Source organism: Lampris incognitus, chromosome 6, assembly GCF_029633865.1.
Source record: "Lampris incognitus isolate fLamInc1 chromosome 6, fLamInc1.hap2, whole genome shotgun sequence".
In the NCBI taxonomy this organism is placed as follows: domain Eukaryota; kingdom Metazoa; phylum Chordata; class Actinopteri; order Lampriformes; family Lampridae; genus Lampris; species Lampris incognitus.
Window position 1 is genome coordinate 21,011,307 of NC_079216.1, and position 17,774 is coordinate 21,029,080.

General features: G+C 43.9%; 1 protein-coding gene across 1 annotated transcript in view; it reads left to right on the forward strand.

The window, feature by feature from the left end:
- The window catches only part of LOC130114084 (polypeptide N-acetylgalactosaminyltransferase 18-like), a 306,147-nt gene that overhangs the window by 112,427 nt on the left and 175,946 nt on the right, over positions 1-17,774 (forward strand). The gene's annotated exons all lie outside the window — the stretch shown is intronic.

The following is a 17,774-nucleotide window of genomic DNA, read 5'->3' on the forward strand; positions in this document are numbered from 1 at the left end:
CTGGGCAAGTGGCTTTAGCGCCGTGTAGCCCTCCACAATAGCTACACGCCCTGGCGGCGGTGCTAACGTTACCCTCCCTTTGTCTGAAGTTAGCGTTAGCTGCTTTGGGTGCGTTCGGTTTTTAAGTCTTTCTGCCTATTGCGTGCACCGTTTCATGTGTGCTGCCCTGGCCCATAAACTTTAGCTGTTGCTTTGCTAGCTCGTGTGAGCGGGCTACATCTATGGCTTTCTCTAGCGTTAGCTCAGCTCCCTGGCTAAGTAGCTTTTCTCTCACTCTGGGTGAGTTGGTGGTAAACACGATGCGGTCCCTGACCATCTCGTCGGCATTTGGGTAGCCACAGTCTTTGACTAGGAGCTTTAGCTCAGTTACAAATTGTTCGAAGGATTCACTCTCTCCCTGCATCTTTTCATGAAATTTATATCTGGCATAAATCGGGTTTGCTTTGGGGGTGATGTACTCAGTGTACTTATCGTAGTACGTTTCTAGCTTCTTGGCCTGTTCTCCGCTGAGTGTCCAAGTGTTGTGCACATCGCGCCCTTTTTCCCCTATCCAGAGCAGGAGGTAGCTGCATTTCTCCTCTTCGTTCTTCCCGCGCAGGGGGCCCTTGAACATTAGCTCCGTTGTTTGTCGAAATCGTCTCCATGCTTCAGGTAAGTTCGCCGATTCCCAGTCCATCCGTGGAGCTGGAACGCCGTACGAATCCATATTGGGTATTTAAATCCCGCTACTCTGACACCATGTAATGATCTGTGCCCTCTGGCTATGTTAACTTATAACATTAATAAAGCAAGGACGACTTCTCTCGTGCTCGGTGTTTATTGACCGACCGGATTCCGACTGACGTTGTTACGTACATCACGTGACTTTGTTGTGGCGCTACGGAAAGCCGTAAGGGACATTAGCAAATCAAATATTACTAGCAAATATTACAAGTAGGTTACAGGCTGATGACTAAACTTGGCGAAATGAGGAAACTGCAAAACGTAACTTCAGGTGTATTTTCCCAAAACATTATGGAATGTAAATTAGAATAGACTCTGCATTTTAAACACAGCAACTTTAAGCTATCTTTTTATACTCAGTGCACATCTAGTGGATGTTTTTTCAACATATTGTAACGTGCATGGATAAGTAGACACGCTGGCCGCTGGCTCGCGGGTATGGCCCTTTAGTCGAGCGGTTAGCGATGTCTCCTGCGGTGCGGGCGGTACGGGTTCGCTTCGCGGCCGCGGCAGTTCCTGTGGTTGCGTTGTCCCCCGAATTCGCTACAATATGTTTTCCCCATTCAGTGCATTCAGAATTACAGCATTTACGTAACCGTTGCATGACCACGTTAACTGGTGACTTTCAGCCGAGCTGTTTCGTGGTTGTCGTGCTGACGGCAGCTGTTGAAAAGCCTTTAAATATTTTTTTCTGGTCCTTTTTGTTCTACAGCATGGGTCTCAAACTCGCGGTCCGCGGGCCAATTGCGGCCCGCGGGACGTTATTTTGTGGCCCCCTGCTTGACATCAAAGTTTAGTGTTAGTGCGGCCCGCGCTTGCCCTGGGCTTTTATTTTTCACTTATGAGCTACCATAGCGCAGGCTCATGACAGCTTCCGGTGTCGCGTTTGTTGTCAAGTCATGGTGCGTTCCCGTTACGTTGGAAGTTGTAAATTGGAACGACTCGGATTTCAGACTTCCAGTTGAAATGTCCAACTCGGGGCTCAGAAAGTCCGACTTCCGAGCACAACTTGAACGCACCATAATGGGCAGCGCGAATTAGCAACGGTTGAAACTTGGTTGAAACTTGATTCCGGAGCGACACCAAGTGGAAGGAAAATATATCCTGTCAGCAAGCCCCAGTTATGTCTTTCTCAAAACCTGCCGTGAAGAGAAAAGTGGGAGACGGCATATTTTTTTGTTGAGCACAGAGGAGGCAGCCCGACGTGTCTTATATGCACCGAGAAAGTTACGGTGCACAAGGAATACAACATCAGACGTCATTACTCGACTAGACATGCTGATGATGAGTATACAAAATACCAGGGAGATGAGAGAGAGAAACGGGTCGCCAATCTTAAAACATGTCTACTGAAGCGACAAGATTTCTTCAAGAAAGCTAGCAAAGATAATGATGCAGCAGTCGAAGCTAGCTACGTTGTGTTTGAGATGATTGGTAAGTCGGGAAAGCCATTCAAAGAAGGGGAGTTTGTTAAAAAGTGCATGTTACAGGCTGCAAGTATAGTCTGTCCGGAAAAGAAGGGTCAGTTTAGCAACATCAGCCTTTCAGCCAACACAGTGGCAGAGCACATTTCTGACCTGTCAGGTAACATATATGATCAACTGCGTGAGAAAGCCAAACGTTTCTGTGCATACTCAGTCGCTCTTGATGAGAGCACAGACATCATTGACACTGCGCAGCTCGCAAACTATGTCCGTGGTGTTGACGACAGTTTTGAAGTGATGGAGGAGTTGCTCACAGTGATTCCAATGCATGGCCAGACCACCTCTCAGGAGATATTCCGCCAGCTGTGTGATGCCATTGTGTATGCGGGTTTGCCATTGAAGAGGTTTGCTGGAATAACAACCGATGGAGTGCCATCAATGACAGGGAGGAGAAACGGAGTGGTGGCATTTGTTCAAAAAAAAAAACTGGAAGAGGAGGGTGTGGAGGAGGCCATTGCTCTGCACTGCATTATCCATCAGCAGGCCCTTTGCAGCAAATGCCTGAAGTTTGACAATGTGATGTCTGTCGTTGTGAAATGCATCAACCATATCAGATCCAGGGGTTTAAAGCACAGGGAGTTCTGCGCCTTTTTGGAGGAAATAGAGTCAGCATATGATGATGTGCTCTACTTCACTGAGGTAAGTTGGCTCAGCAGGGGAAACGTCTTGAAGAGGTTTTTTGAGTTGAGAGCAGAAGTGAAAGCCTTCATGGAGAAGGCTGGGATGGCTGTTCCTGTGCTAAGTGATCCCAAATGGCTCATGGACTTAGCTTTCCTTGTTGACATCACACATGAGCTGAATGTACTGAACAAGAAATTACAAAACCAGGGGCAGCTTGTCAGTGCTGCCTATGACAACGTGAGGTCATTCGCCACAAAACTTGTGTTATGGAAAGCCCAGCTCTCTCAGACAAACCTCTGCCATTTCCCAGCATGCAAGGCACTCATGGATGCAGGCACACCATTCAGTGGTGAGAAGTATGCTGATGCCATTGTGAAGCGACAGGAGCAATTTGATCACAGGTTTGCAGAGTTCAAGACACACAGAGCCACTTTTCAATTTTTTGCTGACCCCTTCTCCTTTGATGTGCAAGATGCCCCTCCTGTGCTTCAAATGGAGCTCATTGACCTGCAGATCAATGAGCTTATTTGATAGTTTGTTTTTGTTTTTGTTGTTTTTTTTTTTTTTGTTTTTTTTTTAGCTTATTAGTATTCCATCTTGTCATAACAGAACCTGGTGTCCCCTTTTTGTCTCACACTGTTCGTTTTTGTTCCTGCACTTGTACTGTTACCTGTCTTGTTTTGATCACCTGTATATATAAATTAAAAAAAAATTTTAAAAAAAAGATTGAGAACATTGGATCGGTTGTACATTTTTTTTGGAATACTTGCGGCCCAGCCTCACCCAAACTCTACCTCCAGCGGCCCCCAGGTAAGTTGAGTTTGAGACCCCTGTTCTACAGTATGTAAATTAAACTGTGTCGCCAAAAAGAAGCATTCACATTTCCTGAAGTTACGTTCAATGTGGGGGAAAAACGCGGATTAGCAGAACAGCTAACGTCTAATGAGGAATTTGATATTTTAACGTTACAGGTTAAATGACTGAATACAAGTCACTTGCCCGTCGAGGATAACGGTATAAAATACTGTAACGTGCATGGATAAGTAGACACGTTGGTCCTTGACTAACGGATCGGACTCTTTAGTCGACTGGTTAACGTTGTCGTTTGCGGAGCGGGAGACACGGGTTCGCGTCCCGGCTGTGGCGGTTCTCGGACTGCCCCCCGAATTCAGTACAGTCAGCTGCGATTTGTTTCCCACATCATAAGAAACGTTACGAGAGGTGAATCAGTATTGCTGAGCACAATTTAACTTGCGTAAAAGGTTAGCGTAGATATTAACCACAGATCAGAGTGTATTTAAAACTGATTAAAATAAAATTAAAGGATTTAGGGGACACTACACCACTTCAGGCACTGACGGCCTTCTTCTGGCCCTAACAAAAAGGATGTCAGCCTGAATTGGCCCACATGTGTAATAGCAAACATGGCTCAAATATGCTAAATCAAATGTGGGCCTTTTTTTGGCAAAGATGCGGTGCTGTCGGCAGCATGTAATCTGGATGTGACCCTGAAGTGGCCCGTGTGATAAGTGCTGAATATGGCCCAAATATCACAAAACAAATATGGGCCACCTTTGGCAAATATGTGGTGCATGCGTCACTATGGCTTGGTTCTGGCCCAGATCTGGCAAACAGGAGTGCCATCAACCCACGCGGTATGTGGGCCGGATGAAGTGTCGGGTGTGGGACGGGTCCAGGCCACAGCAATTTTGCTATCTGGGTTCCGCCACTAAAGTCGCCAGTTAACATGGTCACTCGTTAAACCGAAACGCAGGAACAGTGGGGGTCTTTCTTTCTCTAAATACCCTAAATTCTGTTTCTTTCACGTGGCATAACACAGAAAATAATTGTTCCAACAAATCTGTTGGAACCACAGCGCCCCCAGCTGCATATCTGCTGTAGATGCATTGCCACCTCTTTATTACTGCACTGTGCAAAAACCACAGACGAACGATTGTTCTACAACTATGCACAGTGTCGACTAGTGGTTTTGATAGTCGACTATGCTGTGAAACCCCTAGTATATAGTATACTTTATGGTATAGACTCAACTCTGGCCATGCAAATGTCAGCAACATTACAATGTAAATGGTATTTAGGATCAGTATACTTTATCCAGGCAAGTCAGTCACACTATCTCAGATACTGCTAGTTATTTAGTGGTTGGAGCAGTGTGAGAAAACTGTCTGACAGATCAGTAGCAGGGATTCCTACCATCTTATAATTAATGACTGAAGTGAGAAATTCAGTCTGACACAGGGATCCTGGAGCATCAACATATATTACTACTTTTATCATGTGGAAACCCACTGGCAATAAGTGCGTAACTCATTTTTGGACTCTAGCCCACGGTTATCTTAAATAAAACATGACATAATGCATAGTTTGCAGGCTTTGTTGCTGACTGTAATAGAATCTCGTAACAGCAGTCAACACAAGTAAACACAGAGTATACACGAGTTTTCACTGTAAGAGTTTAAATCTTCGTTTCTCCTCCCTTCTCCTCCCCTGTCCTCTTTCACCTCAGCCCTCATCTCACCCTCGCCTCTCTTGCCCCCCCCCTCCTTCCTCCTCTCTCCTCACACCTTCGATTGTTTTACAGCCAGCGCATGATCTTCCAGCTGGAAACTAATTGGCTCTCCAAACTAGCAGTAACAGGTTCTTCTTCTGTGTCTGCAGGGACTTGTGTTTTTCAGAACATTTGTGCCCTTCTGCTTCTCTGATTATGCCTCTACAAGTCAAGCATATTGTGCTGCCGGAGCAAACAGGCTTCCACTGCTGCAAATGCAAATGCCGTGTTCCAGGAGAAACCTCCCCAATCTGTTTTGTTGCATATATAATCCACAGCAAGCAGCATCTTGTCATGCATATTTTAAGGGAGGGAAACAAGACAACGTTGTTCTGAAAAAAATAAAAAATAAAAAAACAAAAAAATAATCCACATTAAGGACATTTTATGCATATATAGTGTGTGTGTGTGCATATATATATATATATATATATATATATATATATATATATATATATATATATATATATATATATATATATATCTTTTGTATATCTATTTATATATTTTCCATTTTATTTCAACTTTTAAATTCTATAGTCCGGGCGTCCGGGTAGCGTAGCGGCCTGTTCCGTTGCCAACACAGGGATCTTTGGTTCGAATCCCCGTGTTACTTCCGGCTTGGACGGGCATCTCTACAGATACAGTTGGCCGTGTCTGCGGGAGGGAAGCCGGATGTGGGTATGTGTCCTGGTCGGTCGGTCGGTCGGTCGGGGGAGCTGGGGGGAATAGTGTCATCCTCCCACGCGCTACGTCCCCCTGGTGAAACTCCTCACTGTAAGGTGAAAAGAAGCGGCTGGCAACTCCACATGTTTCGGAGGGGGCATGTGGTAGTCTGCAGCCCTCCCCGGATCGGCAGAGGGGGTGGAGCAGCGACCAGGACGGCTCGGAAGAGTGGGGCAATTGGTCAGGTACAATTGGGGAGAAAAAGAGGGGGGGGGGGGGGGTTCTGTAGCCCCAGAGGTCACATAGAGGTCAGATAGGTAGGATTAAGGCTGGTAAACAGAGATTATTGTCCTTTTTTTAACGTTCATGCTGAAGAACTTCAGAAAATGTCAACCTGCCTGATGTTACAGTGAAAGGATGGTTATGCCCCCACACCAGGTTGTTACAGTGAAAGGATGGTTATGCCCCCACACCAGGTTGTGGAAGCTCAAAACGAGTTTCTTAAAGAGCAGCCTCAGGAGCGTTCGGGTCCGCACCTCCTGGTCTCAGCAGCACTCATCCTTGGTATTCAAAGTACAACACGACTTCTTTTTCAGGCCCTTGCAATTACATTTAACTTCATATTCGTCTATTTCGCAGTAACCATATTTTGATATTCAATCTCATGCTGGCACCGTCTTTTATTTATTTATTTTTTGTTACTAAGGGGGAAATGCGGAGGGAAGGCGATGTTACGGTGAATGTCAAGTACTGCTGATACCATCTTTTTGTTGCTTTCTTTTCACGACGTGATTCTCCCCCAGCCTCTCTGCAAGAAACACCTGTAATAGAAGTGACACGTCCCCCTTGCTCCGCGTGTTGACAGAGCAAGCCTTATCGGAGGCGGCGTCCTGCTATAATCAGTTCATTGTGGCGCAGGGCGCGTGGACTTACACAGGGAGCCACTCAGACACGCATCGATTTGTAGGAAGTGGATGGCTCAGACAGCCCGGGCTGCGGTCAAGCTGCGATCAAGAAATAGATTAGCCTCCAATCATGTACACTCCCAGCCAGCGCGCACACGCGGCGTGTGCGTGTGTGCGTGCGTGTGTGTATGTGTGTGTGCGTGTGTGTGTGTGTGTGTTCTGTGCCTTTGTGTGAGCGCGTTTAAGCAACTGCTGTTTTTTTTCTGTAGACGCATGTGGAAGAAGAGAGAGCGCGTGCTCGCGTGGGTGCTCGTGAGTCCCCCGAGCGCTATGATGGATATTGATGTTGGCCTGACGGCAAAGGGAAGCGATCCATAGTCCACACACACACACACACACACACACACACACACACACACACACACACACACACACACACACACACACACACACACACACACACACACACACACACACACACACACACACAGCGTACAGAGAGGCAGGGGTAACGAGAACCAATACCAATTACAGTCATTTGTAGGAGGCCATCCTAGCACGCAGACAGCATGATGAGGAACAAATGATAAGTGATGGTTTTAAAGTGCTGTTAGAGTGCTGAGACGGAGCAAGGAAAACGGCTTGATAAGGGAATCTATTTCCTCGAGCTTTATTCTACTGCCCGTCAACTGTCCACGGTAAAGACAAAGGCGAAAAAGGAGAAAAGGGGGAAATGAGATCATTTTACTTTTAGTGTGAGTACACCTGTATTTGTAAAACACTTAAAACAGGTCTAAAGAAAGGCGAAAACACACCGCTTCCGGTGTGAGAAGATGGCGGCGCGAATTCACGTTTGGCCCCACCCGGTACCGTCCATGCAGTGTCTTTGTCCACGTCTACGTCTCAGTTTGTGTCTTGGTTTGATGGCTGGGAGAGCTGGCGCTGGATCGGCTGGGAGAGCTTGTTCTGCCGCCTCCTGTGGGCCCAGGGACCACGGCCCTGCCCGGAGCCCGAAGAGGAAACACCGAGGGCGGTCTGACAGGACGCGGAAGCGGGGCAGGCTAAGCTAACTGCTAGCCCATGCAGACCCGCAGTTCTGACAGTCATCCTGGCGTTCGCTCTCTTGGACAGTGAATTTTTTTGTTTGTTGTTGATATGTTGGATATCTGTGTTTTTGTAGTTTTTGTAGTTTGGATATCTGTGTTTTTGTAGTTTTTTGTAGTTTGTGTTTTTGTCTTTCTGTTGCTCTGCTGTGGGCTGTTGGAAACTGTATTTCGTTTCATTTCATAAATGACAAATAAATGTTCCTGATTCCTGGTTGTAAAATGTGTCTTGCAGTATACACAACTACACAATAAACACACACCGCATAGTACGCTGCAAATGTCGAAGAGAACAGATGAGGCTTAAAAAGTAAACACCACGCCTTCCCTCTCGGCTGATATTTAATCGGTGTAACGTGTTGACCCCATGTGTGTCTCCCCTACACAATATAGGGAACCTGTGTCCATAAGGTCACGTGTCCAGGACGCTCAGTCATAATGTCCATTTTAGCCTGAAAGAAAGAAAAAACATAGTCTGTCTTTCAAAGTGACTTTGTGATACGGTCTCGCGCTGTTCTGAGTTTAGCAACACGGCCACCACTTTCACCACCCGGGGAAAACACCATGTTTTCCTTTCCAGAAATGTAAAAAAAAAAAAACACTACTATTTTAACCCTTGTGTTTTCCACATATTGTGTATACTGCCCTTGTCTTGAGGGTCATTTATGACCCCCCGCCTTCATTAAACCTCCACATTAAAGCAACTTAATTTAATTTTGCAGGGAGAAACAACCTGTCATTCCTCAGAAACTTTGTGACTATCTGGGTTTTCCCTCTTCACAGTGCAGACAGACTGCATTTAACCAGCGGACACCACTCGTTTTTATAGGGTCAAACATGACCCAAACATGTCTTAGGATCACACATGACCCTAAGACAGTCTCAGTACTCTAGTGGTGTACAGCTTTCATGGAAATATGAACAAAAACAATGTTCCACTTTTTCTAATGTTGGGGGTCACTCTAGGAAACGTCATCACATTTCAGGTTGAAAAAAAAGACAATTTAGAGTGTTTGCTGTTAAACACTGTTATGGGCCTTTAAAAAACAACTTTTTATTGATTTTTGAACCAGTGTTGCATACAAAACATTGTTATATATACAAAATGTCCAGTTGAACTGGTTTCATAGTACATAAACAGAACCTATTATAGTGGGGTATACAAACAGTAGAAAAAAAGCAGCAACAGGAACAGAAATCAAATTATTATTATTTTGTTGTAATAGCCAGTGGGAAGGATTTGGGTGGGAAATGTTATTGGGTTAATAGGTATAATGAGTGTGCCTATTTGCCTCTCACTTGGTGTTTTTCTCTTGTAACAAGTGGGGGTGGGATTGGGTGGGAGGACTTACAGGGCTAAGAGGTTATAGGCCTTTTTGACCCTCAAGACAACAGTCACAAATTCTACATGATCTCTCTATATGTGTTGTATGGGTGACATATTTGCAGACATAACACTGAGCAGTCTACTGGGAGCCTCTAAACGCCGCGGAAATTGCGCAGAAAAGTTTATTCCCGTGACGTCACTGGCAGACAAAACGCTACGTACAGTTGTGTCAGAAAATGCAAAATCCGCAACTTTTCTCCCTTTATAAATATTCATTTTATCCATCTGGATCAGAGTCGGGTTAAATAACATACTGACCGGCACCATGGCTGGAGACACTTTGTGTAACGCTGCTGACATGTTTTGGTCAGGTTGCAGCAACTGGTGCAGCAAAGACACAAGTTCTGAAAACAACTCCAGCAGGAAAAAGACGGTGATCCTTCTGTTGGACAGAAAAAAAAACCAGTGTTACTCTATAACAGCGTCACGATATTGTTATGAAGTTGTGTTACATTAGTCCGTTAGGTTTGGCCTGAGTAGGTCATTTTTACAAGGGTCAGAGTATTCAATTCAATTCAATTCAATTTATTGTCTTTAAAAACAATGTGCAGGCACATGTTAAAAATGAAATGAGCGCTGTGGCTTCACCAAACAGTGCAAGACAGACACAGATAAACACAGCAAACACAATATAAGATACACACACACATGAAGACCAATATTTACTGGTTAGCTGTTGGCACATGAGCGACGATCTTTTCTCCAGTTTTCTTTCTTTTTGGTTTTTCCCGCCTTTTTCTCCCCAGTTGTCTGGAGATGAACAGGGCACACTGTCCTGTACATCTTGTTAGAGCTGTCTTACTTCTACTGAATGTTTTTTCTTGTTATTGCTCCCTTCTGCTTTAGTTATTATGCTTTTTCAGTTATTATTGTATTGCGGCGAATTCGGGGGGACAACGCAACCACAGGAACTGCCGCGGCCGGGAAGCGAACCCGTACCGCCCGCACCGCAGGAGACATCGCTAACCGCTCGACTAAAGGGTCAGGCCCGCGAGCCAGCGGCCAGCGTGTCTTCTTATCCATGCACGTTACAGTATTTTGCTGCAGGATGATCCACTGTGGCGACCCCTAACGGGAGCAGCCGGAAGTAGCAGTAGTAGTAGCAGATTATATTTTGCTGCAGTTCTGTTACAACCCTCGTTTCTATTTCTTGGAGTTTGGGAGATATATTTTACACACCAAATCTCTCGTCTTAACTGACAGAGACACTTATGTAGCTTTTATTATCTAAACAAGAGACATTTTTATTTTGCTTTTGGAGGTTTCACGTCACTTGTTTGCTTTTAAGTGTTGTATTTGTGCCCAATGAATGAAGTCTAAAGTTTCATCTATGCCTTTATTTATTTATTTATTTATTTATTTATTTATCATTATTATTTGCATATGCGGGCATAAACAGGACACATGTAGTTAGTCTTGCAGCTACTTCATCTGTCTCTCCTGCTCCTCTTACTGTGTGTGTGTGTGTGTGTGTGTGTGTTTGATCCAAGCTGAGTAGACATTGACAGGGAGCCATGCTCCCATCTCGAACATGAGCACTGTTGTGCTGTTAAACATCACAACACGACAGAGTAGTGGAGGGTAATACCTCCCAGAAAGAGCAATATCTAATTAACACACACACACACACACACACACACACACACACACACACACACACACACACACAAATGAAAAACAAATCCCATTAATTTGTCGCTATTTGCCTGGCATCAGACAGAATTGTCACATCGTTACACTTCATTTCCATCTGCGGTCTGACGTTGCCTCCACTCTGATTTCCGTGGGGGAGGGGATTTGATTTTCCCTATCCAATCACTAGAGACCAACGTGTCCGCGTGCATGCCAACATATTGGTTTTGCCTGGGTTTTAAGAGTGGAGCGGAGTGAATTAAAAACAAACTACAATGTCGGGCGATATTGAGAAGAAGCCGTCTGACGCTTGACAACTGCGTAATGACCACGGGGGGAACAGACGGACCCTTTAGTCGACTGGTTAACGTAATCACCCGTGATGCAGGAGACCCGGGTTCGCGTCCCGGCTGCGGCGGTTCCCAGCTGCCCCCTGAATTTGCTACATTGGTGTCAAAAGTGGGATGGTGAGACCGTGAGGCCATCTGAAGCGCGTGTGCCCAGAGGCGTGAGGGAGCTGGTATGCTGAACTGAAGGAGGGGGGGTATTGTAACGACCACAGATAACTAGACTCGCTAACGGGTCGGACCCTTTAGTCGATTGGTTAATGTAGTCGCCCGTGGTGCGGGGGACCCGGGTTCGCGTCCCGGCTGCGGTGGTTCCCGGGCTGTCCCCGAATTCGCTACAACTGCTTGACAACTGTGATAGTGTCCTTTGGCTTATGGAGGCTGGGCAAGATGGCGGCCAGTGCATATGTTCTGTGTTGAGCTCCAAAAACGTTCTGAGTACCAATTGCTTTAATTAAAGATAGAAGCTACAAGATGTCAACCTAAAGGACTAGGATTCGTGGAAAAACTCGATAAAGACACTAGTCTAATGCAGAGTTATTATTTTCGGATGAAATAGAACTTTGATAACCACAACCAAGTATAGGTAACCACCCTGCTACAAGCTGAATGTCAAACATACCAACATAAGATAAGGAAAGGATGGGGACCTTCGGATGGATGTTGAAGATGAAAGCACGCTCCCTTTGTGTTCACCTTTGAAACCCCCGTGTCGAGTCCTGATCCCAAAAAAGTCTGTTCCAGCAGTCAAGAGAAGGAAATGTCCAATGCGGACATATTGAAAGCCATCCAGGAGTTGATGAGCAGATTTACCTTCCTCGAACAAATAATAAATAAAAATAAAGCAGACATCGTGGCTATTAAGGAAAAGATCGAAGGGATCGATCAACCAGATGAAGATGATTAATGAGAAGGTGCACGCTGTGAGTCGGCGGCTCTCTCGACAAGAGATTAAGATTTTTTTGAGATACATTATTGATCCCCGTAGGGAAATTACACTCTGCATTTAACCCATCCTAGCTGTGCAGCTAGGAGCAGTGAGCAGCCGCCGTGCATCACCCGGGGACCAACTCCAGCTCGTCTTGCCATGCCTCGATTTAGACAGGACCAGTAACCCTAACATGCATGTCTTTTTGATGGTGGGGGAAACCAGAGCACCCGGAGAAAACCTACACAGACACTGGGAGAACACGCAAACTCCACACAGAGGACGACCTGGGATGACCCCCAAGGTTGGACAACCCCGGGGTTCGAACCCAGAACCTTCTTGCTGTGAGGCGACAGCGCTAACCACTGCGCCACCGTGCAGTGATTGTAGTGGTTAGCGGAGCGCTACAGTCGGCGATGGAATCAGAAACTGTTCCTCCCTGAAACTGTCAATGAAACCTCAAAGGATTGAAGGAAGCAGGTCTTTGAAATCTTTGGTCAAATTGCTCCAGATGAGAAAAACAAGATTGGTTTTCTTATCAATACTGTTCACCGGATCGGACGCCCCATGCAGGGAAAACTTCACGTCCGGTGATAATACAGTTCACCATGCACACCTTTAGGCAGAACATGTGGAATGAAGGAGAAGAAGCTTCGACTTGCGGAGGACTTGACACACTGGGAAAGACAGTGTCGGAAAAAGCTTTGTCCACTTGTTGAAAAGGAGGGGAAGAAAATTACATGGCGCAGTCCTGATGTGGTCATCGACGAAAGAAGAGTTACCCCAGACACGGTTTAAGTATCACTTGACTCTTTGGTCCAACCTTACGTTCTGTTTTCATTAAGGGTGGACTAATGACAACAGGTTGGTCTAAGTGGGATATGTTAAACCAGGTAACAAGATGTTGTATATAAAACTAGATAAACATATGTTGAACTATTGATCAATACGCCGTCCATTTGCAGTTAATAAGGTTGTGTTTTGGTATTGGTACTCAAAACTTTAAGGGGCTCTATACTACTTCATATTCCTTGAGGAATCTACATAACAGCATATTCTATTTCAAGGCATAAATTTGTTTTAGTTCTCCAGACACTGTGATGTTTTTTATTATTTTAATGACTGATTGTTAAGGGATTTAGGGAGAGTATTAAAAGGAAAGAATTATTCCTCTATTAGAAAAACTGATGACAACATTATTCTTTTTTACGAGAAACTCATTCTTGTGATAGAGACAGTACATTTTGGAAAGGTCAGTGGGGGATCAAGCAGATTTTTCCCAAGCGTCTCATCACGCTGCAGGTGTTGCTCTTCTGTTTAACAAATTTACAGGAGATATTTTAGAAAATGTCAACTCTGAGGATGGCAGGTGGATTATGGCTGTTGTAAAGCTAGACAACTCTCTTTTCATAATCTGTAATGCACACGTAGGGTATGCAACTATTCTGAGTATAGTCGTATATGATTGTATAAGTATCAGGCAAGCCCCCTCCATTGTAGCCAATCAGGATGAGGCTCTCTAACACACCGGGGGAGGGGAAAAAAGGAAAAAAGAAGGGAGGTGGTGTGCGAGAACTTTGCGGCTGCGTGTGGGTCGTTGAACAAAATACGAAATCTAGAGAGAGAGAGACAGACACGTACTGTACGTGGAGTGAATGTGTTACCGTCTACAAGAATCCTTTGGGACGAATTCGTGTTTCCTGGGGTGCGTCGGAGAAGGTATCCTGCTTGGAGGCTGCGAGTGACCACCAGCTAACATGAATTCCCCCGACTAGCAGTGGAGTGTTTGAAATGGTCATGGGCTGAGGACGTGGAAGTCAGTGCTTTGCCGGTGCCGTGAGTTTCAGAGGAACATTTGTCATTGTTCTAGTGTGCATGGGGCACGAAGAGGATTCTAGACAGACGATAGTAGACATTAGTGTTTAGTGATTGGACTCTCCAGCACTAGCTTAGTACCGTCCTGGATTAGCCTATAGTACTAACGTTAGCCTTTGTCAGTGAAGCTAGCTAGCTCACTGGTCGGAGTGGCTCGTTAGTTCTCAATACTGGGGCTGCGCGCGTTCGGATGACTGTTGGATGCTGAGAAGAGGACTCGGAGGACAGTCGTGTTTTTTAGTTTTGTGACGGAAGATTGCTGCCTGAGTGAACGTTATTTCAAGAGCAGTGTGAACGTTGAACGCATTGTATTGCTGTTGGCGCCATCTAACGTCTACAGTGAGTCACGTAGACTACACACACATCACGTGGTTTGCCCTGCCATATAGTCGTCTCTCCAGCGGCTCATCTCGTGTGCCCAGGATTCATCAGACTGGTATTTGTGTCAATTTCGTTATTACTCATTACTAGACTGTGTTAAAAAAAACTGAACTGAACTGTTTATGTTTGAACATTGATTGGTTTTGACACTCAACGTTTACAGTGAGTTTCTCATTTGAGGTTGTGTTGATATTGTGTATACCAAGAGATACTGTGTATACAAAGAAAGTCAAACTCTGTTTTTTTGTATTTTATTTTTTTTGCAATTGTCATCCTATAGTATTACATTCAATTAATACTAAACTGTTGTTGCCTATTGATTCATCTTTACGTGTCTGATGTGTGGACCAACTAAAAGGCCTCCCTTAATCTTGGCATCAGTTATTCTTGGAAACGTGTCTCAAATAGTGAAGTTCATCACCTTATTTGTTCATTGCTTTCACAACATTTTGACAACCTGTTTAAGTATCCACCGTGCCACTGCTGCTGGAGGCTGTGCCCTGTGATGGCCTGGCTGCCTGTCCAGGGTGACTTCCCGCCTGCTGCCCAATGACTGCTGGGATGGGCTCCACCATCCCCGTGACCCTGAGAGCAGGATAAGCGGTTTGGATAGTGGATGGACATAACGTTTAATCACACGAAACCTTTATATGGAATAATGGAGACATTACTGTTGGGGAAAAAATCAATCTTTAAGCAAAATCGTGTCGATAAAGGTGTTATTTATGTAAGTGAGCTCTTTGATGCCAACGGTTTGTTGTTTAGTTATGAACGATGCCTTCTATTGAAATCCATTCCTGTAACAAGCAAAGAGTTTAATTATGTAATGAAAGCTGTTCCTAATGGTCTATCCCATCTAATGAAAGGTAATCTTTAATTTCAAGAAGCCCTGAGGATAAAACCCTCTCTGATGATAAACGGCATTGACATTAGGAATGCTAAATGCAATAATAAACATATATATGTAGTACATTCTATGAAAGAAGGAAAATTACTGCTGGAGGAAAAGCGTTTTGGGCCAACATTTTTATAGGTACTTATTGGCAGAGGGCATGGCTATTACCACATAAATCCTGTGTTACTAGTAAGATTAAAGAAGTACACGTCAACATTTTACATAATACATAGCCAATAAATCCATATTTCTCCAAAATTGTGAGATATTTTTCCAATATGTCAAAATCCAAAATTTTGAGATATTGGAAATAAACGTATTTTTTTGCAACGATGAACCAGAATCTTCAGCACATTTATTTTACCATTCTATACATTCAGTTACTTTTGGACACGAATGAAAGATGAAAAACTAATCACAATATCAAAATTGAATGTAAAAATGTCATTTCATGTTTTGACCATGATAAATATGACATTTAATTCATTGTAAACTTATTGATTCTATATAGTAAATTCACAAACATAAACGCAAAATAAAAAAAAGTTACCCCAATTTCACTGGATTTCAATCGGGAATTTAAAGAATACATTAATACTCAAATTTATAAACACTGAAATAAGTAATAAAACTGTCAAACTGTACAGTGAACTCTTTAAAGAAGAATAACGCATGTTTTTTTCCTCATTAATTTATATTAATAAAGCTTATTTACCCCAATTCTGATTCTTTTCAAAACATTACTATTTATCTATTCAAATTCATATCCTTGTTTCTTTGTATACTATTATGTTGAGCATGTGTCAGCACTAAATAGTTGACTGTATTCTCAATAAAGATTGGGGGGGGACTAACAGCGTCTCCCCGTGGCGCTGATTATTTAAATTTTTTCCCACCGAGAACCGCTGTTTCGTGTCATGATGCCAGATGCCAGAACCAGTCTACTCGCTGGAGTGGGCGGCTTCAAAGGGCCGGACTCCAACAATGTCGCTATTTCAATGCAGACTAAACATGGTTTTGTAAAGTCATTTGCTCAGTTATGATCAGTCAGCAAAACAGTTCTCTAAGGATCCCATCTGCTCACATACAGTTCTTAGCACTATGTCTGAATAAAACAAATGCACTCACACACACACACACTTACCCAATCCCTCTGCACACACCTCCCCTCACCTTTCTTCCACATGGTTTCCTCTTACTTACCAGGCCCCCCCCCACCCCTAGTTTATGGAGGCAGCCGTACGTTAGAGTTGTGTTGAGCAAGGGGAGCCAGGTAGAGCTACATGAATTATGAAATATTTTGGGCACGGGGCAGGATAGAACGGAGCTCCCCGGATTGGTTGCTTTCAATAGTAACAGCAAGGAAACTAGTTGATGCACCTCAAATATGCCCCTTTGAATAAGTCATTTAGTCTCACATTTTCTGCCCTATTGTTTTTCCTAGTGCCAGTGAAAACAAATCTTCCAATTGTTTTTGCTTGTTTCACCTATTTCAATAATTTTCAAGCAATCAACATTTACAATAATTTTCCTGAAACAAACAAATAAATAAATACAATTAATTTGCCTTGTATACAAATGAAATTATACCAGGGGTAGATTTCCCCCCTGTTTTAAGCAAAAAGACTTCAAATGGCTTGTAAGATGAACACTTTTAGCAGCGTATCTTAAACACTAACAGGATGTGTTGTGTCTGGATCAGTCCCTTTAAAACTGGCCTAACTTAGCACTCAAAATGTAGGTCTTGTTCTCTAAACATGTGTCGCTACTGTTTTTGTTTTATTTCTGCACTTTTAATGACCTCAGAAATCTGAATTAAAGTTTGACCAAAGCGAAGCTATAATGAGGCCATTTAGGCTCACGTGGAGTGAGTTACAGGATCCTTGCGGCCAGCCTATCAGGCAGGGATGTTCTTTGAGGCGAAGCTATTTTCCCCATTAAAAGCATCCTAAAGCAAATTTTAAATTACAGCTCTTCAAATTATTTGACTTGAATTCAACATGCGTATCCTCTTCCAGTATTGTATTCTGTAAATTGTGTACACACAACATTCATTGCACGTTGTCTGTCTTGGGAGAGAGATCCCTCCTCTTTTGCTCTCCCTGAGGGTTCTTCCTATTTTTTCTCCCTGTTAAAGATTTTTTAGGGAGTTGTTTCTTATCCGATGCGAGGGTCTAAGGACAGGATGTTGTGTTGCTGTAAAGCCCCTTGAGGCAAATTTGTAATTTGTGATATTGGGCTACACAAATAAAATTGAC